This window comes from Megalobrama amblycephala, linkage group LG10 (genome assembly GCF_018812025.1).
Source record: "Megalobrama amblycephala isolate DHTTF-2021 linkage group LG10, ASM1881202v1, whole genome shotgun sequence".
Classification (NCBI taxonomy): Eukaryota; Metazoa; Chordata; class Actinopteri; order Cypriniformes; family Xenocyprididae; genus Megalobrama; species Megalobrama amblycephala.
The window spans coordinates 10718938-10745824 of NC_063053.1; the positions used below are offsets into that span (position 1 = coordinate 10718938).

At 37.4% G+C, this 26887-nt stretch overlaps 1 long non-coding RNA gene across 1 annotated transcript in view; it reads left to right on the forward strand.

The window, feature by feature from the left end:
- Positions 1-26212, forward strand: part of LOC125276726 — a 76172-nt gene extending 49960 nt beyond the window's left edge. The window contains exon 4 of the long non-coding RNA XR_007186725.1: positions 25879-26212. This is a non-coding gene — a long non-coding RNA (uncharacterized LOC125276726). The remainder of the gene's footprint in view (positions 1-25878) is intronic.
- Positions 26213-26887: the final 675 nt, after the last annotated feature.

The following is a 26887-nucleotide window of genomic DNA, read 5'->3' on the forward strand; positions in this document are numbered from 1 at the left end:
TGTTTCAGACATTATGTTGACACATATGCTGAGGCGTGGTGACAGGGTGAAAATATGTGCTGCGGCCAAGGAACCGTCTCTCTAGAGCTGCTTTAGGCCATGGTGAATTATGGCTGGCGTGAAAGTGCATCTCTCTCTCTCTCACTTCAGTGATGATGTGAGAAAAGTAGAAATAAACAACAACCTTGCATCTTCCAAAGTCACAGTTGCTGGACTTCAAACACTTAATTGTTTTGAAAGTCATTGGCTGAGGATTCGATCTGAATTATAAGGAAGCAAAAGTACTACAAGAATACTTGGTCTTAAAGAGCCCCTATTAAGCTTTTTCGAATATTGTGAATAACTGCGAACAATGTTTGACCCATCCTCAAACACTAGTTGTAGCTGAGGCCTGAAAAAGCTTAAAGGTGCCCTAGAACCATTTTTTACAAGATGTAATATAAGTCTAAGATGTCCCCTGAATGTGTCTGTGAAGTTTCAGCTCAAAACACCCCATAGATTTTTTTTAATTAATTTTTTAAACTGCCTATTTTGAAGCATCATTAAATATGCACCGATTAAGCGGCGTGGCCCCTTTAAATCCTCACGCTCCCTGCCTCCCCCCGAGCTCTCGACAATACAGGGCATTTACAAAGTTCACACAGCTAATATAACCCTCAAATGGATCATTACCAAATGTTCGTCATGCATATTGCATGCATGCATTGGATCATGTGAGTATTGTATTTATTTGGATGTTTACATTTGATTCTGAATGAGTTTAACCCTTTGAGCGGTACGGTCCCACATATGGGATTTTTATTTCAGTGCCCCTGGGCGTACGGTCCCACATATGGGATTTCGAACATTCAGCGACGTCACATAACTGCCAGATTCAAACTGCACTTTCGCGCTTTTACTGTGAGACGGACGCGCGCAGCTCTTGTCATATATCACAACTATGCAGTGTTTTCAGCCACATAACGTTTCTTTTAAGGTTTCAGACATTTAAATATGCATAAGCACCATTAAAACAATATATTTAGAGTTTATAAAATACACACTGATGTCAGACATCAGTGGAAGGAGCAATAACAATCCATTCATATACAATTTGCCGACATTTATTCATATCAGACACACATAATGGGCCCAAGTAACTATAAAGTTTACTCTATTATTCTTCCAGTTCACCATCAGCCACTTACTTGCATATATTTCGGGAGAAAATGATGAATTCACCTGCTGTAAATCCGACTGACAGGACTCTGCGAACTGTGGGGCAAACTAAGATGGCGCCGCCCATCTCGCGTTATAGATCAAGATAAAGATCATTTATAAAGGCTTTTAAACGACAAAACACACTCCCTTACACATATTTGAGGATCGGAATATCAGATAGTTGATAACATGGAAAGCAAGTTTGTGAATATTTTAAATAAACAAGGAAAAACAAAATAATAGCGATCCACCTGTCATACAGTGTTATTGTGGCTGCGCTCAGCGCTCGTGACACGCATGACGCGTCGCTATGGAAACATTAAAGGCAAACGTTCTAAAATAACGGTCGCCTTAAAAAAACTCACTCTGGGGGGACAGTTAGAATATTTTAAACTCACGCTTGAAAGGGTTAAGGCTGTGCTTCATGGCTAACGGCTAATGCTACACTGTTGGAGATATTTATAAATAATGAAGTTGTGTTTATGAATTATACAGACTGCAAGTGTTTAAAAATGAAAATAGCGACGCCTCTCTTGTCTCCGTGAATATAGTAATAAACAATGGTAACTTTAACCACATTTAACAGTACATTAGCAATATGCTAACGAAACATTTAAAAAAACAATTTACAAATATCACTAAAAATATCATGTTATCATGGATCATGTCAGTTATTATTGCTCCATCTGCCATTTTTCACTATTCTTGCTTGCTTACCTAGCTTGCTTACTGGCTTGTGTAATGCCTTGACCATGGGCTGGCATATGCAAATATTGGGGGCGTACATATTAATGAGCCTGACTGTTACGTAACAGTCGGTGTTATGTTGAGATTCACCTGTTCTTCGGAGGTCTTTTAAACAAATGAGATTTATATAAGAAGGAGGAAACAATGGTGTTTGAGACTCACTGTATGTCTTTTCCATATACTGAACTCTTGTTATTCAACTATGCCAAGATAAATTCAATTTAATTCGATGGCACCTTTAATTGATGCTGTAATGTATACTGATGTATACAATGTATGTATATAGCAGAATATTAAAGTGTTTTTTGATCTTGGATGCATATAAACCTATTGTAGGCGACTCCAAAACAACAATTATAAGTGAAAGTGACACGTGAAAGCCAAGTATGGTGACCCATACTCAGAGTTTGTCCTCTGCATTTAACCCATCCAAGTTAGTGCACACACATTAGGAGCAGAGTAGTGAGTACTAAACACACACACACTGCAAACCGTGATACACAACCGCAGCAGTGGGCAGCCTTTATGCTGTGGCGCCCGGGGAGCGATTGGGGGTTAGATGCCTTGCTCAAGGGCACCTCAGTCATTTCCTGCCAGTGCTGGAATCGAACCAGCAGCCTTTGGGTTACCAGTCAGACTGGGCAGTGCAGTGATTGAGTCGTTAAACTGATTCAGATGGGATACACATGAGTCTTTTTGACAAATTCTTTAGAAAGAACGGGCTCAAAGGAGTCATTTCACTGTGAATCAGACTACACTGGTCATGCTGTTGTGTGCTTATAAAAATGTCGTCCAATGCTGTTTGGTAAACATCAGAACTTTTTTCTCATTCTTTCCATCTAGAGAAGTATGTGAGGTTGCAAGTTCAGTTCCTGCTTACAAATGGATTCTTCCCTCATGATAACATTTCATCCTTTCACTCTCCTTTTCTGACTGATATCTGCTCGTCATGCACATTCCTCACATCAGACTGGATTAATGGTTGGAACATGCTATGATTTGTGTTTAGGTTATATCACTGGCGCTTAGAAATGGGTCACCTGTAATGAAAGTCTGGGTGTGTATGTGCTGTTTTTTATCTGCTGTGGCGGTGCGGGGCCACGTTCATGCCCTGCTCTCAATAACAGCTGAGTTATTGGAGAGATCAGGAAGACACCGCTGTGTCATCCACACAGTCCAACCAATATTATTACGGCTCTATTCTGAGCTGGGGAAGTTTTGACTTTGGGCTCTCAAACCACACGCACATTTATTCTACCAATCAGATCTGGCCATGTACACACTGTAAGTTTCAGGAGTGACAAATTCAGGAGTGAATCCCCATAAATTATTGTACAGAACACGACTCACTCGGCTCATAAAGCAAGCCGGGTTTATGGAGTTATTAAAGTGAGCAGACACGGGTCGCAATATTTTGTTCTTATTTTCAGCATAAAGTATTTGAATTTATTTTGGTTTATTACGGGCTTGTTCTTGTACGCTGATTTGTCTAACAAGATCTGGCAACACGAATGAGTCAAGGCTTGTGCTTTCCCTGTGATTCAGCGCACATAGAGAAGAGAGACACATCTCCGATGCACGTCATTAACAACTTTGTTCAGTTTGGTTCTGTACACACTGCGTGGAATTTCTGTAAATGCGGTTGTCACTACCTGTTTTTTTCAGGAATTAATGCGGTTGTACAATGCGGTTGTCACTCCCATATTTTACTGAATTGTGAGTGTATAGAACACGATTAAGCACTAAAAGGTGAACTGACATCCGAATTATACGAGAGTCTAACTATGTATTGACTAGTGATCCTTTTTTGAAGATTTATTTGCTTTTGCTAAAAAAAAAAAAAAAAAAAAAAAAAAAAAAAAACATTTTAACAATGAGTTCAGTGAGTTCACTCATTTAACATTTTTCTTTTCTTTCTCAGACATTCTACTGACTATCAGTAACTTTGCAACTGCGCTCTAAAAAGTAATTCAGGGGACATGTTATCACAACCTAAATAAATGCATGGTTTCCAATTTACTGTTTTAATTAAAACTTTTAAGTTCCAGACATTATTTTGTTGAGTTCTGTTGACATATTAATGTTGATCATTACATCAACTTATATTGTGTGTAATTTAAACTCAAATTTCTGTGCTAATTGATTTTTTTTAAGTTACATTTAGTGTGATAGCTGTGGATTTGAACTGAAATAGGTAAGATTAATTGGTTCCATATCTACAAGTAGTTGGAGCGACTTCATTTTTTCAAATAATCAACTTAAAAATGTGTGTTTATGCTACAAATTATTAAGTTCCTCTAACTCAATGTGGCTTGTTGGTTGCAGATAATTTCATTAAAGTTGTCATAACTCAACATAACATAATATGCGTTTTTTTTTTTTTTTTTTTTTTTTTTGAGCCAACACATTATTTTTTAGAGTGTACATGTGAGCTTATTCTACTAACCCTAACTCTAACCTTACAGTCTACTAATACTCTGAGTTAGTTGACTTGTAGTTGCATATTAATGAGAGTTAGTTGACATGTAGTTGCAAAGTTACTTACAGTTGCGGCCAGAATTATTAGCCCCCTTCATAAATATGATCAAAGATGACTCTAAAAATAAATCTGCATTGTTTATCCTTTTGATCTTTAATTTATAAAATTAGCAAAAAATCTAACCTTTCATTGAAGGAAAAGAATTGAAAGTGGGGGGAAAATAACATTAAGAAATAAATGTTTTTCTTCAAAACACGTTGCCCACAATTATTAGCACCCTTTTATTCAATACTTTTTGCAACCTCCTTTTGCCAAGAGAACAGCTCTGAGTCTTCTTCTATAACGCCTGATGAGTTTGGAGAACACCCGAGAAGAGATCAGAGACAATTCCTCCATACAGAATCTCTCCAGATCCTTCAGATTCCAGCTCCATGTTGGTGCTTCTTCTCTTCAGTTCACTCCACTCATTCTCTTTAGGGTTCAGGTCAGGGGACTGGGATGGCCATGTCAGAAGCTTCATTTTGTGCTCAGTGACACATTTCTGTGTTGGTTTTGATGTTTGTTTTGGATCATTGTCCCGACGGATGATCCAACCACAGCCCAATATAAGATTTCTAGCAGAAGTGGTCAGGTTTTGATTTTTTTATCTGTTGGTATTTGATAGAATCCATGATACCATGTATCTGAACAAGATGTCCAGGACCTCCAGCACAAAAATAGGCCCACAACATTAAAGATCCAGCAGTATATTTAACCGTGGACATGGGGCACTTTTTATTCATGTGTGCACCAAAACCATCTGGTGGGTTTGCTGCCAAGAAGCTCTTGTTTTAGTTTCATCTGACCATAGAAGCCGGTCCCGTTCAAGACTGAAGTTCCAGTCTTGTCTGAAAACTGAATAAGCTGGAGATTGTTTCTGGATGAGAGCAGAGGATTTTTCTTGAAACCCTTCCGAACAACTTGTGGGGATGTAGGTGCTTTTGATAATTTTTTTTAGGCTTTCTGAGATTCAAGACTCAACTAATGTCTGCAATTCTCCAGCTGTGATCATTGGAGAGTCTTTGGCCACTTAAACATTCCTCCTCACTGTGCATTAGGATGATTTAGACGCATGTCCTCTTTCAGTCAGATTTGTAACATCTTTAGTTGATTGGAACTTCTCAATTATTGCCCTGATGGTGGAAATGGGGATTTTCAATGCTTCAGCTATTTTCTTACAGCCATTTTCTATTTTGTGAAGCTCGACAATCATTTGCTACACATCAGAACTATATTCTTTGTTTTTTCCCATTGTGATGAATGATTAAGGGAATTTGGCCTTTGTGTTTCCTCATGTTTATACTCCTGTGGAACAGGAAGTCATGGCTGGACAATTTCATGTTCATGATCACCCCGGTGAGTTAAAAAAATTTAAATATGAATGGGAATATACTTCAGAGATATTTTACTCATAAAAAATTCTAGGGGTGCTAATAATTGTGGGCAACGTGTTTTGGAGAAAAACATTTATTTCTTAATGTTATTTCCCCCCCACTTTCAATTCTTTTCCTTCAATGAAAGGTTAGATTTTTGCTAATTTTATGAATTAAAGATCAAAAGGATAAATAATGCAGATTTATTTTTAGAATCATCTTTGATCATATTTATGAAGGGGGCTAATAATTCTGGCCACAACTGTACAGTATAGTTAGTACAGAATGTATAAAGTTGACTATCGAAATAAATAACTTTTTTAGAATATTAGTCTTTTTTAAATTAAATTGAATATTGTATTTTCTTGATAATTCACTGATTTAAATGTCCTATAAATTAAATGAACATTTTTTCTCTTTTTATCAGGAAATTGATGGACTAAAACCAAAGGATAAGATTGTTCATAACAACTGAATAAATACTGTATGGCATCTGAGCAAAAACAGAATCTCATTGTAATGCTTACAAAAAAGACTCGATACAGTAAAACTACAGTAAATTATATAAAGCAGATAGAAATATCTACCATGTTTTGAAGGATGTATGAAAATCACAACCTGCATACACATTTATAATGCCATATGATAGATACTGTCATAGCTCTAAAAACAGTTCTCAGTTCCTCTGAGGTGAGGCATTATGTAATGTAATCAGTTCTCTCAGCATTGAGCGAGAGTATTGATTCAGAGGCTCTTGTTCTTGTGCTCTGACACAGAAAAGGTGAGAGGAAATCCTCTGGCCTGAAAAGAGCAGACAAATAAAATGTTAGCCAGTGAGTAAGACAATTTCAAGAGCTTCTCTAACGTTTAACAGACACATGTAAGTTCTGGAATCCCTCTGAGATTGGGTTCATTCAGAAAGACTGGAGGGACTTGTTAGAGACCGGTTTGTTCCACTAGAAGATATACAGAGGCAATGAATGCCAAAGAATGTTGAAAGGAAAGTTTTATTGATATTGTAGAGAGCGGTTAGTTTGATTTGTGTGTGAGGACGTGGGATGATCTATTCTCTGCTAAAGACTTCCAGTCAATGAACTGTCCCAGAAGCACATCCTAATGATGAATTTCTAAAATATCATATTTTTTGTCTGTTGTTCTGAGGATCAAAGCTGTCCAGTGGCACCAATTTGTTTTTGCTTTTTTCCCCCTCTTTAGTAATGAACAGAAGTACCTGTTCCCAAAAGAGGTCAAAAGAACAGTTATTTTTATTGGGGAAGGTTATCCCATTAGTACTAAATGTTGGTCAAATGGTTTGGTATTTTACATTTACTTTACTTTACTGTAACTTAACATTTTTTGACTCATTTTAAGCAGCACAACTGTTTTCAACATTAATAATAAGAAATGTTTCTTGAGCATTAAATCGGCATATTATACTGAACAAAATTTTAAATGCAACACTTTTGTTTTTGCCCCCATTTTTCATGAGCTGAACTCAAAGATCTAAGATGTGCACAAAAGGCTTATTTCTCTCAAATATTGTTCACAAATCTGTCTAAGGCCCCGTCCACGCGGAGATGCGTTTCTGTGAATACGCACAATTTTTTTATCGGATAGGCATTTCGTCCACGCGGATCCGGCGTTTTCAAAAGGTGAAACCACTATTTTTTGAAACTGGGTCCCAGAGTGGATAAATTTGAAAACGGCGTCTTTGCGTTTTCGTGTGGACGGGGCAATTTGTATATTTACTGAAATGATGATGTCATCACCCCACGTGTCGACCCTAGTCAGACGGCGCTAACAGCACAAAACAGCAACAACAACAGCAATAGCAGACACTTGATGCTAGCGTTCATGCTGCAGAAGCTACTGAGCCAAAATAAAGTGTTATTTCTAAGCTTTGCTATAGTTTGTATTCAGCGCGCAAGGTTAATGCGCATACTTCAAGTCTTCTTCGCTACTTTAAGTGCATTTCTGTGACAGAATTACAGCGCCACATCATGGTCTGGCATGTATGCTATATCATTTTGAGTCGTTTCAGTGGTTTCGTGTGGACGCAGATATTTTTTGAGACGAGAAAAAAAAAGATCGGTTTAGGGTAAGCTCCGGCTTCATGTGGACGTAGCCTAAATCTGTGTTAGTGAGCATTTCTCCTTTGCCGAGATAATCCATCTACCTCACAGGTGTGGCATATCAAGATGCTGATTAGACAGCATGATTATTGCACAGGTGTGCCTTAGGCTGGCCACAATAAAAGGCCACTCTAAAATGTGCAGTTTTATCACATAGCACAATGCCACAGATGTCGCAAGTTTTGAGGGAGCGTGCAATTGGCATGCTGACTGCAGGAATGTCCACCAGAGCTGTTGCCCGTGAATTGAATTTTCACTTCTCTACCATAAGCCGTCTCCACAGGTGTTTCAGAGAATATCAAACCGGCCTCACAACAGCAGACCACGTGTAACCACACCAGCCCAGACCTCCACATCCAGCATCTTCACCTCCAAGATTGTCTGAGACCAGCCACCTGGACAGCTGCTGCAACAATCGGTTTGCATAACCAAAGAATTTCTGCACAAACTGTCAGAAACCATCTCAGGGAAGCTCATCTGCATGCTTGTTGTCCTAATTGGGGTCTCGACCTGACTGCAGTTCGTCGTCGTAACCAACTTGAGTGGGCAAATGTTCACATTTGATGGCGTCTGGCACTTTGGACAGGTGTTCTCTTTTGGGCAGATGGCAGACAGCGTGTATGGCGTTGTGTGGGTGAGCGGTTTGCTGATGTCAGCATTGTGGATCGAGTGGCTCATGGTGGTGGTGAGGTTATGGAATGGGCAGGCGTATGTTATGGACAATGAACACAGGTGCATTTTATTGATGGCATTTTAAATGCGCAGAGATACCGTGACGAGATCCTGAGGCCCATTGTTGTGCCATTCATCCACGGCCATCACCTCATGTTGCAGCATGATAATGCGTGACCTCATGTTGCAAGAATCTGTACACAATTCCTGGAAGCTGAAAACAGTTCTTGCATGGCCAGCATACTCACCGGACATGTCACCCATTGAGCATGTTTGGGATGTTCTGGATCGGCGTATATGACAGCGTGTTCCAGTTCCTGCCAATATCCAGCAACTTCGCACAGCCATTGAAGAGGAGTGGACCAACATTCCACAGGCCACAATCAACAACCTGATCAACTCTATGTGAAGGAGATGTGTTGCACTGTGTGAGGCAAATGGTGGTCACACCAGATACTGACTGGTTTTCGGACCCCCCAATACAGTAAAACTGCACATTTTAGAGTGGCCTTTTATTGTGGCCAGCCTAAGGCACACCTGTGCTATAATCATGCTGTCTAATCAGCATCTTGATAATATGCCACACCTGTGAGGTGGATGGATTATCTCGGCAAAGGAGAAGTGCTCACTAACACAGATTTAGACAGATTTGTGAACAATATTTGAGAGAAATAGGCCTTTTGTGTACATAGAAAAAGTCTTAGATCTTTGAGTTCAGCTCATGAAAAATGGGGGCAAAAACAAAAGTGTTGCGTTTATAATTTTGTTCAGTGTAGATGATTTCTGAAGGATCATGTGACACCAAAGACTGGAATAATGATGCTGAAAATTCAGCTTTGCCATCACAGGAATAAATTACATTTTACATATTACATATAGAAAACAGTTATTTTAAAATGCAATAATATTTCACAATATTACTGATATTTTTGGTCAAATAAATGCAGCTTTTTAAGATTTCTAAAATATTTTTAAAAAATTTCTGACCCCAAACTTGGATTGGTAATGTATTCCTGAGTGAAATAAAATATTCAATAAAATGTAGAACATGGTCAGTAACAAATATTAAGAAATATATAAGAGGGGGTTAATTTTGGTTTCATGTTAATGTCTTAAAGATTTGGCTAAAAGACAATTTAGGATGCATGAGACAAACAAGGTTGTACCTTCAAAGCATCCTAGAAATTCATCCCTGAAGGTCATTGTATATTGAGCATTGTATGTGCTCAGTGATTGATTATGTACTTCATTTTGCATGTTACATTGTAGATGTAGTCTTTTCAGTGCAGTATCTGCTGAGATAGCGGAGACAGGGACGACTCTCATTTGTGCTTTTATAGCTCTCAGTGCCCTTTCTATCGCTCAGCTTTTCTTTACTCCAGTTCGCTTGTTTTACAAGGTTGTCTGATCCGACGATTGAATCTGCTTCGGTATCTTCAGCCCATCGCGACGCCCCACTGATACACAATATTTGTTTTTCACCATCCTTTGTTTCTTCACTCTTGGAAGGAATCTGGCAAGGCAGCTCATTTTCATTTCAAACCGTTTGCTGGGTGCTCAGATGCTAACGTGCTGCTGCGGACGCTGTGTTCAAATCTTCATAAGAAAAACAATTCTATGAATTTCTACAGATTGATCACTGGCTCAGGAGGGACGGTAACATTCGAGGGAGATGGGACCGTGTTTGCGTGAGTTCAGTCAGGTTTGGGCTTGAACACTTAGATTACAAATTCATTATGATTCACAATAATTTGGTGTGCCACTTATCTAAGGTACAATCACATAAGTCAATGCCATTAGATACAAAATAATGTGTATACCAAATATTAATAATTATTTATGCAAGCTTTCAAAAAAAAGGTGATTTTCAGTAAATAACTGCTTTGTTAAAAGTCTTTTCCTCTGAAAAAGATATCATATGGCTTTAGAATACCAATGTAGAATACATCGTGACAGAATCGTGACAATACAATGTCCATTTACGCTATTGTGACAAGCCTCGTCTTTAAAAATCATCAACAAAAAGAAAAGGAAGTTGTATCATTATTTCCCACACTGTAAAAAAAATCCAATTTCTAATTTGTTAGACACACTCTATTTTAAAGTTTTCTATTATCCAACTTCAACTCTATTTTAAAGGTGAATTTGTTTCTTGAAGTTTGAACAGTAGTTTATTCACAACTTGGTCTCAAGGAAAGATGTACCTGTGGGAACGAGTTGCAAAAATACGTACCAATACATACATATCACAGCAGTTTCCAACAGAAATGAACACTAGAGGCAGTAGCGCTTTTAATTGTTTTCATACACAGTTACAATTACACGGTCAAATTATGGATTAATAAAGACTTGTTTTCACGTCTCCTTGCACAATATTATGTTATGACTTCAAAACGCTTTTTACCAAAGTGCATGATTTGAAAACAAATATATTTTTGATTTTGCATCGCTTAACCAGCTCCATATGTTTCGCTTTTCTGACATAACAATCTTGTTTGGTAGCTCAGCTGGTATGGAGTTGTACTTGGGAAGAGGAAGCATTGGGTACGAATCCAGTGAAAAACGAGTCACGGTAAAAGAGCTCAAAGATGAGAGATCAAAACAAGCTAAAACGGCACGATTATGGATGTTTTTTTATGTTACATTTGCTTTTGTTGACACTATCAGGTAGGTTTAGGTGTAGTGTTGGTGGTGCAATATTTTAAAACTTAATGGAGCATTACATATTTAGCACCACTTACTGGACAAATTTCAAATCAGAACTGCTATGATTGCATATAAAACCAATGTCATAAAAACATAATATATTCACGTTTATCTGTTCCGGCAAAAAAATAAAATAAAATAATGCTTTTAGTGCCACTCAGTGGACATTTCACATTGAAACTGCAGTGATATATACGTATTGGTATGTATTTTGCGACTCACGAAAATTTTTCTAATGAGACCAGGCTCTTTATTCAACCTCTTATTTAACTGTTAACAAAAATACTCAATGTAGAGTAGAGGAAGGCTGGTTTAACTGTTTTTTGTGAACAACCAGTATAACTTTCAAAAATGAGTTGGCACAACTACTAAAGTTGAGAAAAATCAAAAATGCTCTGCAGCTGGTTGCTTCATTTTTCAACTTTGTATTTTTTACAGTGCAGCAATATATTAAAAGTTATAATCGCTCAGTTCTTTATATAAAGTTGGATATTGTCACCAATGGTTGCAGCAAAGGAAGAGCAATAGAAGGACCTAATCGCAGTGTTTATTTAACAACAAACTAAAAAAGACAAAATACTCGAATAAAAACACGAACAAAACAACTACCGTACATGGACCAGAACTGAACAAAGACTAACAGAAAACAGTCTCAATATATATTATGTGTTTACAATACCATTTTCAACTAAAAATGGAACATTTTTTATATGCTTTGGCCATTCATTTATGAGACAACAGCATTTTGGGGACCTGAAAACTCAAGCTTTTGAAAACAAAGTGCAAGTTTTTGAAAACCATACAGGTATTGTCTCTGTGTAAACAACAAAACATGAATGTGTAAAAATGCATGTGCATGCGTATTACGTGTTCAGTCTATAGGTGCATAGGTGCATTTCCTCCTGGGAAAACTAGGTTGCTGCTGAAGGAGGTGTTAGTGAGGCCAGCAGGGGGTGCTCACCCTGTGGTCTGTGTGGGTCCTAACGCCCCAGTATAGTGATGGGGACACTATACTGTCAAAAAGCACCGTCCTTCGGATGAGATGTTAAACTGAGGTCCTGACTCTCTGTGGTCATTAAAAATCCCAAATTTGCCTATTGGCTTCTGTCCATCATGGCCTCCTAATCATCCCCATATACTGATTGGCTTCATCACTCTGTCTCCTCTCCACCAATAAGCTGGTGTGTGGTGGTCATTCTGGTGCAATATGGCTGCCGTCGCATCATCCAGGTGGATGCTGCACATTGGTGGTGGTTGAGGAGATTCCCCCTTCAATATGTAAAGCACTTTGAGTGCCCAGAAAAGCAATATATAAATGTAAGGAATAATTATTATTATTATTATTATTATTATTATTATTAGTGTTTCTTTACAAAGTGACATCGCCAACTACTGGCCTGGCAGCATAATACAGCGTGTTTAGTCGTTTTTGCTGATCCATGTGAATGGGGATTGTTTTGGCAACATTGTTGTCTTTACGTGATAAACACGAAGAAAAAACATTTCTTTTTTAGTACATTGCTGTCGTGTAAACGTATCCTTAAACCAATTAAATAAATGTAAAACAGTTTTAATAAATAAATTAAAACAAATGTAAAAGTGCTATAGATCATTTATTAATAATTTTGACTTGACTTGAACACCTCCTGATGGTGGTGTCACCACAGGAGCAGCTAATGAGTGTTTCACTGATGAAGCCACAGGATTAAACAGCTTCAAAGAGAGGTCTCAGTCTCACCACTGTTCAAGATGCAGAGGAAGATGACCAGCAAAGTCCATGTCATATTCAGAGCAGAGCAGTTAGCTTTACTGAACTGCCTTTGCTTCACTAAGACTGTTTTGTAACCATTTTTTTACAGTTTATACATCAAACATTACTGTAAAACTGATTCAAAACATTAACTGTTGACACAAAAGGCAAATATCTTCCAGATATTATGTTAATAATTTGCCATGATTTGAATAATAATTATTTTACTGTTTATGAATAAATAATTTGTAATTATTTAATTATTTTAGCAAATTATTTTGTATTGGTAAAAATATTGATTATTATATTACTTGCAAATAGTAATAAAAAACACAAGTGAGTTTTTTATTACTATTATTCATAGCTGGCTTTATATTTTAGGACTTTATATTTTGAGACCTTTGCATGGAAAAATCATATTTGCTAATGTCTTTCCTCAAACCACCTCACAGTGTTTATACTTCAGCTGTGTCTCTCTAGCTTACAGAGAAGTTAGTGCAAAGGTATTTATTAAAGATAAGACAGCTGGATTTGGGCAAACAATACACTGCTGAAGGCATGGCTGAGGTGAAACTCCTGTGTACATTGCTTTATTCAGCTACTTCAATGAGAGACATTGTGCTTTGTGACTTTGCTGAGGGATATATGTGTTTACATTCTATCCTTTCATATCAAAATTGAATAAGATTATGACTGGGACACTTTTTATTCAACAATATTATTGATCTGCCTGCATTGAGACACCATTGTATGAGAACTGAACTGAGTTGGACGATGCCATCACTGTTTTACACTGTGTAGATAAATTAACTAAGTTAATAACTTTTTACAATGGAAATGAATCAACACTGAATTTACTTAAGCTGGACAGTGACACTGTTTCTTCTAGAGCTGCTGTACAGCCAAAACAAACTTTGTTGCATTATTTTCCTGTTATCACTGTAAAGCTGCTTTGAAACAATCTGTATTTAAAAAGCACTATATAAATGAAAGGTAACTTGACTGGGGCTAGTTGTCACAAGGGCTGTATCTCAGTAATTATAAGGTTTTGAGTCAAATCTTTATCCAGTATCACAATTGTTATATATAATATCAGTTGGATAAACAAGTAAGGAGATCCATATTGACACATTCAGGTAAGAATCAACTGGGCAGGGCTATTTCTATATATTTCAGGTTGAAGTAAGTTGTCACGTTTTGTGTATGTTGTTGTTATTATATTTCTGATGGGAAAACATAGATTGATACTTTTATGTTACCTTTCACTTGCTGTTTAATTCATGTTTTATAATTGTTTCACTGTTTAAATTTGCCCACAATAGGCTGTTTATTGGAAGGCTTTCAATATCACAATTTATAATTCTGAAAGGTCAACATATACACAGCAAAATCTCCAGAGTTAAATCAGTTCTGCTTAGAGTACATATGGTCCCTCTCTAAATAGTGTTAAAATAACACTGAATCAGAGTTAAAGTTTATGAGATAATTAAACAATTAATTAAGTGATTATTGTGCATTAGTGATGAACACCTGCTGTTAACAAGCAGAATCACTGAACAAAAGAGAAACACAAGAACTACAACTGACTTCAGTCACAGCCTTATTAATTGTTTAATTATCTCATAAACTTTAACTCTGCTTCAGTGTTATTTTAACACTATTTAGAGAGGGACCATATGTACTCTGAGCAGAGCTGATTTAACTCTGGGGATTTTACTGTGTATAAACCGACTGTATTCTTATTTAGGATGTGACTGAAGACAAAGTGTAACAACTAGCCCTGGTCTCCCCACCAGAGCTAAAATATGTGAAATTCTGAATACCTTTCTTTTAAAATCTCCTCCAGGAACCACTCAAAAGCTTGTGCTGTGTTCATTTCCCAGTGTTCTGCAGCGGGAGTCATGCTGAATGGAGACTTGGTGGAGTTGGAGTTGATCAGTGTAGAACTAATTAAAGTACAGAATGGCTCACTCATTTCCACCCTCTGCTCTCATGACACACTGGGTATTTAAGGAGCTTTACAGAAAATATGAACACCAACTGTGAATGTTGTGGAACGACAGACCTGACCATATAAAAAACTCTCTCTTGATAAAAGTAAAGCTTCAAAGAATAGTTCACCTCAAAAATGAATTAAACCTGCATTTTACTGTGGAACACAAGGGCAGTTTTTTATTTCTATTTATTTATTTAATTTTTTTGGATAGTTGTCAACGTCATGCAGCTCTTTTACATACAGTAATAGTCTTAGTGTCATGCTCCAAAAAGGCATCATAAATTTAAGGATTGGAATCATCAGAAAAATTGAGACATTATATCAACATCTGGATCATAATATGATAATATTGTATTGTATAATAATATATTGCATATTTAGTGTAATTCAAAATTTTGATGTAATTTATTCATCTGCATTATATTTTTACTTGTTCTGATTTGGATTCTGATAAAATAGAAATAACTGTATTTTAATAATAAAAACAATAATAATAATTAATTAAACATTTTCAACAGCAATATATTTTCTATTATTATTAGTAGTAGTAGTAGTATTGCTGTTTGTTTGGTATATTGTCTGATGATCTGATATTATATTTTATTATTAATTTTGTATATTAATACATTTGCATATGATAGCATTGTGTCAGTAATTTAGCTTCTAATTCGTAGAAAATGTTCCCCTCTATTGCAGCTTTCTGAATATTAGGTATGTTTTATATTCTCAAACCAAACATATAATTGTGTAATTTAAAACAAAAACAAATGCTTTGTCTCTTGTGGTGTTTTATTCAGACAGGCACTTTGATCCTCGTGTGGTGGTTTGACGTATTTGTAGCTTTTCGTCTTCATTCACATTCCAACATGAGGCCATCCTATCAATCACAGGAACAATGGCCGTCTCTTTCAAATGCTCTTGAATGGCAAATTGGAGCTGGAACAAGACACTGGTCAGAGAGTTATTTCCCAGTGCTGTCATAAGATCCCTGCACAAGAGACACACAGAGAGAGAGAGCGAGAGAGAGAGAGATGACAAAACTATTAAACTAGACATTGGGCCTCTTTCACTAACCATGCGTATACATGGATTTTTTTATGCGTGAAATCTTCGTATGAACATTTTCATGAACAAATCATGATTCATCAATAACTTTTGTTCTAAATTTTATTCTAAATTTGTGAAAAAAAAATGTAGGAACAGCTGAAACTACATACGCAAAAATCACTCACTTTAGCTGGTCTTATAAATCTGTTAAGATTACATTTTATACAAATTTCATCTTAAAGTCCCTGTAAAGTCAATTCTGAGAATTCTTTCTAAACACTTTAAAAATGTATTGCTGAAACACATTACAAAGACTCAGAATTGTGTAATGCTTAAATGTCAAGTTAGAGCGTTAAACAGTTTTTCACCAAGTCTCTGTTCAGGATTTTTTGGGCGGAGTTAAAACGGGGGTCTGATGACGCACTTGGGCCCCCGAGCATAGCCCCGCCCCTAACACTATATAACTGTTGATGACGCACTGAGCGTGGCTCCGCCCCAAACGCTACAGCAGTTCACTGTAGTGAACTTATACAGCCCTTTGCACATTTATCTAGTAATGCCTTCGTCACGCAAATGCATATTACATGGTGGTTATATACAATACAGCTCGGTCTCCATATTTAAATTTCCTAAAACGATGATATGAAGGATTCTAAAGTGATCGTTCAACCGATGATATGATATGGAGCCGGACAGAGTCTCTCCCTCCCAGCCTTCATCCTCCCTTCTCGCGGCGCCGTCATCTGTCGACTCGACAACAGTCGGCAGTACGTGCCCACCAATGAGTGTAAGTTGCCGTGTGTGCTTATGTTATAAAAAGTAGGTAGTCCACAGTAACTCTACTAAAATTTGCAACCCTCTAACGTGAAACTTTTTATATGCATCAGTACGTTTGACTCATTAGACAAGTCAGTAGATGAGACGGCAGCTCTTGCAAGTGGGTGTGGTTTCAGCGCTGACAGCGGACACGCCTCCAGCGTTTGAGAGCAGAGAGCGCTGCCTATTTTTTCGAGATTTTGATGACTTATTTCATTTACTTTCAGATTTTTTTAATCATTCAAATTTGGCTGGGTGGTTAATAACACATTTTTCTGCGGTGTGACAAACTCAGAACGCATACTTTAAAATGACTTTACAGGGACTTTATATGACATCATTATATATACACACACACACACATTATATATATATATATATTACACACATATACATACAGTGGGTACGGAAAGTATTCAGACCCCTTAAATTTTTCACTCTTTGTTATATTGCAGCCATTTGCTAAAATCATTTAAGTTAATTTTTTTCCTCATTAATGTACACACAGCACCCCATATTGACAGAAAAACACAGAATTGTTGACATTTATTAAAAAAGAAAAACTTAAATATCACATGGTCCTGAGTCTTCAGACCCTTTGCTCAGTATTTAGTAGAAGCACCCTTTTGATCTAATACAGCCATGAGTCTTTTTGGGAAAGATGCAACAAGTTTTTCACACCTGGATTTGGGGATCCTCTGCCATTCCTCCTTGCAGATCCTCTCCAGTTCTGTCAGGTTGGATGGTAAACGTTGGTGGACAGCCATTTTTAGGTCTCTCCAGAGATGCTCAATTGGGTTTAAGTCAGGGCTCTGGCTGGGCCATTCAAGAACAGTAACAGAGTTGTTGTGAAGCCAATCCTTCGTTATTTTAGCTGTGTGCTTAGGGTCATTGTCTTGTTGGAAGGTAAACCTTTGGCCCAGTCTGAGGTCCTGAGCACTCTGGAGAAGGTTTTCGTCCAGGATATCCCTGTACTTGGCCGCATTCATCTTTCCCTCGATTGCAACCAGTCGTCCTGTCCCTGCAGCTGAAACACACCCCCACAGCATGATGCTGCCACCACCATGCTTCACTGTTGGGACTGTATTGGACAGGTGATGAGCAGTGCCTGGTTTTCTCCACACATACCGCTTAGAATTAAGGCCAATAAGTTCTATCTTGGTATCATCTAATTTCTCACCATCTTGGAGTCCTTCAGGTGTTTTTGAGCAAACTCCATGCGGGCTTTCATGTGTCTTGCACTGAGGAGAGATCTCTGTCGGGCCACTCTGCCATAAAGCCCCGACTGGTGGAGGGCTGCAGTGATGGTTGACTTTGTACAACTTTATCCCATCTCCCGACTGCATCTCTGGAGCTCAGCCACAGTGATCTTTGGGTTCTTCTTTACCTCTCTCACCAAGGCTCTTCTCCCCCGATAGCTCAGTTTGGCCGGACGGCCAGCTCTAGGAAGGATTCTGGTCATCCCAAACGTCTTCCATTTAAGGATTATGGAGGCCACTGTGCTCTTAGGAACCTTAAGTGCAGCAGAAATTTTTTTGTAACCTTGGCCAGATCTGTGCCTTGCCACAATTCTTTCTCTGAGCTCTTCAAGCAGTTCTTTTGACCTCATGATTCTCATTTGCTCTGACATGCACTGTGAGCTGTAAGGTCTTATATAGACAGGTGTGTGGCTTTCCTAATCAAGTCCAATCAGTATAATCAAACACAGCTGGACTCAAATGAAGGTGTAGAACCATCTCAAGGATGATCAGAAGAAATGGACAGCACCTGAGTTAAATATATGAGTGTCACAGCAAAGGGTCTGAATACTTAGGACCATGTGATATTTCAGTTTTTCTTTTTTAATAAATCTGCAAAAATGTCAACAATTCTGTGTTTTTCTGTCAATATGGGGTGCTGTGTGTACATTAATGAGGAAAAAAATGAATACACACACACACACACACACACACACACACACACACACACACACTTATACTGTGCAGTATACAGTAAAAGATTAAAAAAAGGGGCATTATAGCTCAAGCTGCGTCTTTCCTCTGCATAAAGATGCAGATACATGTGTGTCTGCTAATCAGAGGTCTGTAATTTGGGTCTGTATTAAAAGTGTTTATTGTGTTTGAACTTATTTGGAGGATAGCACACTTGGCATTGCTTGAGGATTTTGCTGCGCATGCTCTCTGGTAAGAGCGCCTCCTAAGGAGTGTCATGTTTGCTGAGAGAGGAAAGCCCTCATATGGAAATGGTTTGCCCGTGTTTTATGCAAATTTCTATTCTCGGGCACGTGATCGCTCATTTAGACTACTCCAAATTCATTAATGTACTCCAAATTCATTAATGTAAGAAAAAAGTTCCTCCATCCACATCCATCCATCATAAACGAACACTCCGGCTCTGGTGGGTTAATAAAGGCCTTCTGAAGTGAAGCGATGCGTTTGTGTAAAAAAAAAAAATATCTATATTTAAACAAGTTATGAAGTAAAATATCTAGTGAATGGAGACATTTTCTTCAGCTCATACTCATTGGTCCCGTTCACTGCCATTATAAAGCTTGGATGCATCAGGATATCTATTAATATTTATCTGATTATGTTCATCAGAAAGAAGAAAGTCATATACACGATGGCTTGAGGGTGAGTAAACCTTGGGCTCATTTTCATTTGAAAGTGAACTAATCCTTTAATAGCTAGTGTTCCATTTTTTTGGACTTTACATTGAATAGCAATTATATATTTTATAATATATTTATTATGAATTTCCTGCAAATCAAACAACCTTCTGAAGATCATTAAACAACTACTGTAATATAAATTTCACTAAGCAAGTATCATGATTGTAAGATGTCCAGCACTGACAGATTTAACAAATGTGTGTGTGAGGATGATGGGCAGAAATTATTGTGCTTGTACAAAGTGAAAGATCTGATGTCCACACACCACCATTTGTGTTATCTCATTCCTCTGGGCCGGCCAGTGTTTTGGGTCAGTCTTTTAAGTACAGTGCTATCAGAGAGCCCACATAAGTGCAGCTATTTTCTGCACAGCTGAGAAGTGGTGGGGGGAAAAAAAGCAGAAAGTGGTCATTACCTTTGGGGAAAAAAAGTGTACTGTAATCATTTTAAAGGGAAAAGAAAAATCAAAAGGAAATTGTCTGTTAATCTCTGTGTAGTTACATGGCTATAATGTAGAGAAAAGTATGGAGGTGAAGAGATGGAGGGTTAAAATGGATGCTGATTGTTATTTGAGAATGTTTATTATTATTATTATTAAAATTGAACTTATTTATATAAATACAATATCTGTCAGAAGTTTGGAAACATTACAATTGTTTAATGTTTTTGAAAGAAGCCTCTTCTGCTCACCAAGGCTGCTTTTTTAGGTGGGTGTGGGTGTGTACATCATGGGGAAAGTGCAGTGTGTAGAGAGTCACAGGGTCTGAAAAGACACACACTGACTTGCCTCTGATGCAAAAAAAAACAAACAAAAAAACTAAAAACTAATCCGTTAACACCTAAACATCCCATAATGGATCAAACATGGCTTATCTGCTTCTGTGTAAATGACATGAAAGTGCAACTGTGTTTGAGATTCGAAATGTGATAATGATTAATTAGCTAAACTGTAGACAACAGCTAAACCGTGAGTCTCAAGTAAGAGCATTATAATTAGAAATCTATCAGATCTGTTTATATAAGTTAAACATGTCATTTGAAATGCAATTTTATCATATTTTCTCTATGCATTGTTATATATTTTTGTTCACTGGCCACTTTAATTAAAAATGCAGGTTGCATGGCGTGATTTCTTCCTCATGCAGAACATTGTTCATTAGAAGCAGAGTAGCAAAGCTACTCATGTGTACATTTAATGCACAAACTCATAAACGTACATGTACATGCTACATTGTATACTTGTTCAATCGATGTTGATTTTTTCAAGCCATAATGAAGATTCTGGAGAATCCCATGCCTGGCCAACCAAACTGACAGCCTGTGACCAGTGGATAAAGTTAAATGTGAAAATACAGTCCTTGAGTCTTATAATGGTAGAATGGATATAATTGCATACTTGTGTGTGTGTGTGTGTGTGTGTGTGTGTGTGTGTGTGTGTGTGTGTGTGTGTGTGTGTGTGTGTGTGTGTGTGTGTGTGTGTGGTGTTTTGCATGCTTCCAGGCATTTCACAGTGTAAGGGAGCCATTTTATTGGCAATCACACAAATCTGCCACTTGCTCAATATTTAATGAGCTGAGCAAATGAAGCACAGAAAGGGATCTATGGAGTCTCTGTATCAGCAGTGCCGCCTAAGAGGCCTAACTTCATACCCAACATACACATTACTGCCAATACCCCCCTCTTCTGCCATTTTATTTATTTTTTTAAATATATCTAAAATGCCCCATTATTAAAAAAACAAAACTAAACAAAACAACTGAAGGTGTTGGTGTAAAATACCAGTTTGTTATTGCTGATTTTAATTCACTGTATGGTTTACTAGGAACAATAGTGAGAACTTGCAGTACTCAGGACCTTAGTATCTATGAGTATCAGAATAACTTCATGAATGTCAGATTGGTGCATCATCGCTCTAAAAAAATGGTAGGTTAAAAACAATCCAATCGCTGGATTTGTCCATTTTCAACCCAACTTGGGTTGTTTTTAACCCAGCATTTTTTATAGTGATCGACTGAGTAAAATGCATAGAAAAATACTTGATGGCTATATTTAATGTATTACATTTTATACCTGTTAACTTGCTAATATCATTCATTCATTTATTTATTTTTTTATAATTTTAATATTTATTTTTTTAAATGGATAAATAGTAGAGTCATGATCCTTCATATGGCAATATAGAATAAATAATATATAATATATCTATTTAATGAATTAATTAACTCATAAATAAATAAATATTTAATAACCTGATTTAAATATGTCCCTATTTAAATAATAGGGATATTATATTTTATATAGCAGTTTGGAATAAATTATTTTTTTAAAACTATTTTTTCAGTCTAACTATTTTATAATTTTGATAGAATGAATTGTAATTAAACTTAATAGATTAATATTAATAATTTTTTGTATATTCTTTAAATGGTAAGGTCTACATTATGGGGACAAAAATATGTGTTTACCAACTTTGATGAGGCCCACACTTAGCTATTCATTCATGAGCATGTCTGTGATCTCTCCCCTAGACCTTGTCTCTTCCTTGTCCCAGTATCTGATGGGATTATTGAGCTCAGAGCTGTGATTTGCATCTGAGCTTCTGTTCAGAAGGAAATGGGCCATTTACTGTAGTTCAGTCTTCTCTGATGGTTCAAGGTGGCATTAGGCACAGATCACTTCAATCAGTCACTGATTGGTTGCGGCACAGTCTAGAGGCGAATGACCTGTCTTACCTGCTCTCAGCTTCACTTAGGCTGCATCTGCATGCATTGTTTTACTAGGCACTGGAAGAATTAACTGCTGACAAGTGAGTCTTGATAGATCTCCCCGGTCCAGGGTGCTTTTTGTTGTTGTTGTTGTTGTTGTTGTTTTTGTTTTGTTTTTTTGTCACACCTGCAAATAGTGAAAGAACCGAAAAAGTCAATCAGCCATGAAACAGTCCCAAACCCTTCACTAGCGACTATACTGAGCTGTGACGTCAAAAGGTTTTAATTGAAAGTTCATTTAACACTTTTAAGAGCTGTGCGAACTTCAGAATTGAGTTGAGAATAGCTAAACCCTGAATTTGAAAGCAGCAGACAGGATACAGAATTGCAATTCAAATTTGAACGTACAGTAAGGAAGTGAATTGAATTGAAATGAACTGAATTCAAAGAGACACGTACGACTATAATTTTTAACTAAAAAAGAAAATTTTGTCAAGACAAGCTTTGAATGTTTATTTTCACAAAAGCTTGTTTGAAAGATTTGAAAAAAAAAAAAGTTTAAAAGGTTTGAAGGTTTATAGGCCTTACACAGAAAAATATTCAGCAAGAATGCATTAAATTGATCAAAAGTGAATACATTTATAATATTGCAATAGATTTCTATTTCTATTAGAATGATTTCATAAAAATGATTTCATCACGTGACACTGAAGACTAGAGTAATTGGCTGAAAAATTCAGCTTTGCCCTTACAGGAATAAATTACATTTAAAAAAACAGCTATTTTAAATTGTAATCTTTTTATGTAGTAATTTAATTATTTCATAATCTTAATATTTTATATTAAATTTGTATTTAATGTAATTTTAGATATTAAATGGATATTTTAAATAGTAGAAAGAAGATGTTGAATGAATGATTGAAATAATATTTCACAATATTACTGTTTTGTACTGTATTTTTATTTTTTTTAAACATACACTATATTGGCAAAAGTATTGGGACACCCCTCTAAATCATTGAATTCAGGTGTTCCAATCACTTCCATGGCCACAGGTGTGTAAAAACAAGCACCTAGGCATGCAGACTGCTTCTACAAACATTTGTGGGTCGCTCTCTGGAGCTCAGTGAATTCAAGCGTGGTACCGTGATAGATTGCCACCTGTGCAATAAGTCCATTCATGAAATTTTCTCACTACTAAATATTCCACAGTCAACTGTTAGTTGGGAACAACAGCAACACAGCCACGAAGCGGTAGGCCACGTAAAATCACAGAGTGGGGTCAGCGCATGCTGAGGTACACAGTGCACAGAAGTCGGCAACTTTCTGCAGAGCCAATAGCTACAGACCTCCAAATTTTGTGTGGCCTTCAAATTAGCTCAAGAAAAGTGCGTAGAGAGCTTCACGGAATGGGTTTCCATGGCCGAGCAGCTGCATCCAAGCCTTATATCACTAAGTGCAATGCAAAGCGTCGGATGCAGTGGCGTAAAGTACGCCGCCATTGGACTCTAGAGCAGTGGAGACATGTTCTTTGGAGTGATGAATCACGCTTCTCTGTCATCGGATTGATGGACGAGTCTGGGTTTGGCGGTTGCCAGGAGAACGGTACTTGCCTGACTGCATTGTGCCAAGTGTAAAGTTTGGTGGAGGGGGGATTATGGTGTGGGGTTGTTTTTCAGGGGTTGGGCTTGGCCCCTTAGTTCCAGTGAAAGGAACTCTTAATGCTTCAGCATACTGAGACATTTTGGACCATTTCATGTTCCCAACTTTGTGGGAACAGTTTGGGGATGGTCCTTTCTTGTTCCAACATGACTGTGCACCAGTGCACAAAGCAAGGTCCATAAAGACATGGACTAACAATGGGATGAATTAGAGCAGAGACTGCGAGCCAAGCCTTCTCATCCAACATCACTGCCTGACCTCACAAATGCGCTTCTTGAAGAATTGTCAAAAATTCCCATAAACACACTCCTAAACCTTGTGGAAAGCCTTCCCAGAAGAGTTGAAATTGTTATAGCTGCAAAGGGTGGGCCAACTCCATAATAAACCCTACGGATTAAGAATGGGGTGTCATTAAAGTTCATGTGCACATAAAGGCAGGCGTCCCAAAACTTTTGGCAATATAGTGTATGACATTGCATGAAAGTGAATGAGAATGAGTCATTCACAAGGAAAACACCACTAATATGTAAAAGAACACTACAGGGCAGGCAGAGCGTGTCTCCAGATCTACACAGGCAAATCCTTGAAATTCAACAGTACTACTGTGTGTGTGTGTGCATGTTTCAGGAGCTGGGCCATGAAGGATCATGCTGTCAAAATACTATATCCTCATCTAAACAGCAGCTCCATTTCTCCGGGTGTCCTAATCCCTGCAGTCACCCAACTACAGCTAATTCACATCACTGATGCCCCTCGCTCACACTCCTCCCTCATTCTCAGGGGCTGCTTTTCTTCTGCCGCTCTCTGACTCACACCCTCCGTCCCTTAGTCCTTTATCCACTCCATCACCTTCATCACTTTGTATTCCTTCAATGCATGTTTTTGAGGTGACTCTCTCGCCCAGAGGCTCAGGGATCTGGTATCGTTTCCTTATTCTGTTGGGATATTCTCATGAGACTGAACATATTCTCTATTTTATTCCAACCCCCCTCCCCTCCACCTTCTTATTTTCTCGCTCATTTCATTTACTGTCTATTCGTCCTCATTCTCATTCTCATATTGTATATGTTTCTCTCTCAGTATTCCCTCTTTCTCTACGCCTCCCCAAATCTCTTGGCAGTCTCTGCAACTTGCAGTCCAGTCCATCTGTTTTCATTCATTAGGACAGATCTGCTTCTCTGGCTATCTGACACCTTTTCACGTTGTACTGCACAATGTAATTAAGAAAAGCTGGGGAATCATGTCTGCGACCAGACGCTTCTCAGCCCTTTTCTCCTTTCCTCTTCACCTCTTACTTGCCTTTCTCCTGCATTCACAGATCTCTGCTGTGGGTGATTAGAGGAATAGTTCAGCCAACAATGAAAATTCAGTCATTATTTACTCTCCCTCATGTCGTGTTGGCCAAACTTGTGTGCTGTTGTTTTATAAAACACAAAAGCAGAGATTTTGGAGAATATCTATAGTTCCATACTTGTCAAGCCACCCTAAAAACCACCATAAAAGTAACCTATACAATTTTATGCTATTTTCCTAGTCTGCTGAAACAATAGCTTTTTGTGTAGAAAAGACTTAGATTTGGGTTGTTATTAACAAGAAATCTTCTCAGTTGCAGGTTTAAATATAGTACCATTTGATGTCCATATTTGATTTGTACTCTCCTAAAAATGGTCTTTATTGGAATCAATAGTTCCACGAAGAGTCTTTAAAATCCATGGAACATTTTCGTTGTGTTGTATGTTGAAGAGTAGCGTAAAAAGTCTTCAAAACTTCTCCTTTTTTGTCCCAATATAAAATAATGACATGAGGGTGAGTAAATAATGACAGACTATTCCTTTAGGTGGACTATCCCTTTAAGGTGACTCTGTTCTGGCTCTTTGCTCTAGGTGTTCTGCCAGACTCAAGGTTGGCGCTTTTTATGATGGGCAGCAGATGGTCACAAATGTGAAACTTTCAGCAGCTGACATCAACAGTTGACATTGATTCAATCATCAGGTGCTAACCCAACAATGCAACATGTCCTACAACACTATCATTCAAACTCTTGGGTTTGGTAAGAATTTTAAATGTGGCACAAGTTCCTTCAGAATTCATTCTATTATGCTTCTATTTGATTCCCAAGAAACATTTCGGTAACATTTTAGATTAATGTTCTGTCATTAATGAATAAAACCCTACCCTAACCCAACCTCCTTACCTTGGGGGCTCGTCCGGGATTTGAACCCGGGACCTCTCGCACAAGTAACAAATGAGTAACGCACTATTAACATTCTAGTAACTGTTATTAACTAACAAGATACTCTGATTAACGATTTACTAAGTAATAGTGCTCAGTTGAAAGAGATAGTTCACTATTAATCAATAATACTGGGTTGACAGGTTCATAATTAATGTAAAAAATGCATAATTAATTCTAAAGTGAAGAAGGAATTACTAATTATTTGAATCAGTATTCTAGAGTGAAAAGCATGATAACTCCTTAATATTGGCTGAAGTCATTGTAAAATTTTGAGGTTTTTAAGGTTTTTTTATAGTAATGACTCAAGTCATTGCTACATCCTTCTAAAGAAGTTTCTAATTATTTGGATCAGTATTCTAAAGTGAAGTTCATGGTAACCCATTAGTAATGACTCAAGTGTTACTAAATCCATCTGAAAGAATTACTATCCAAAAGCTTACAATGACTTGAGTCATTACTATGCAGTTATCATGCTTTTCACTTTAGAATACTGATCCAAATAATTAGTAATTCCTTCTGAGGAATTTGGTATTACTAGTGAGTTACCACAATCTTCACTTTAGAATTAATTAGATATTATGCATTAATCATGTTAATTATTAACCTGTATTTAGTTCTTAGTAGTCCTCTGGGAGGTATGAAAAAAAAAATATAGT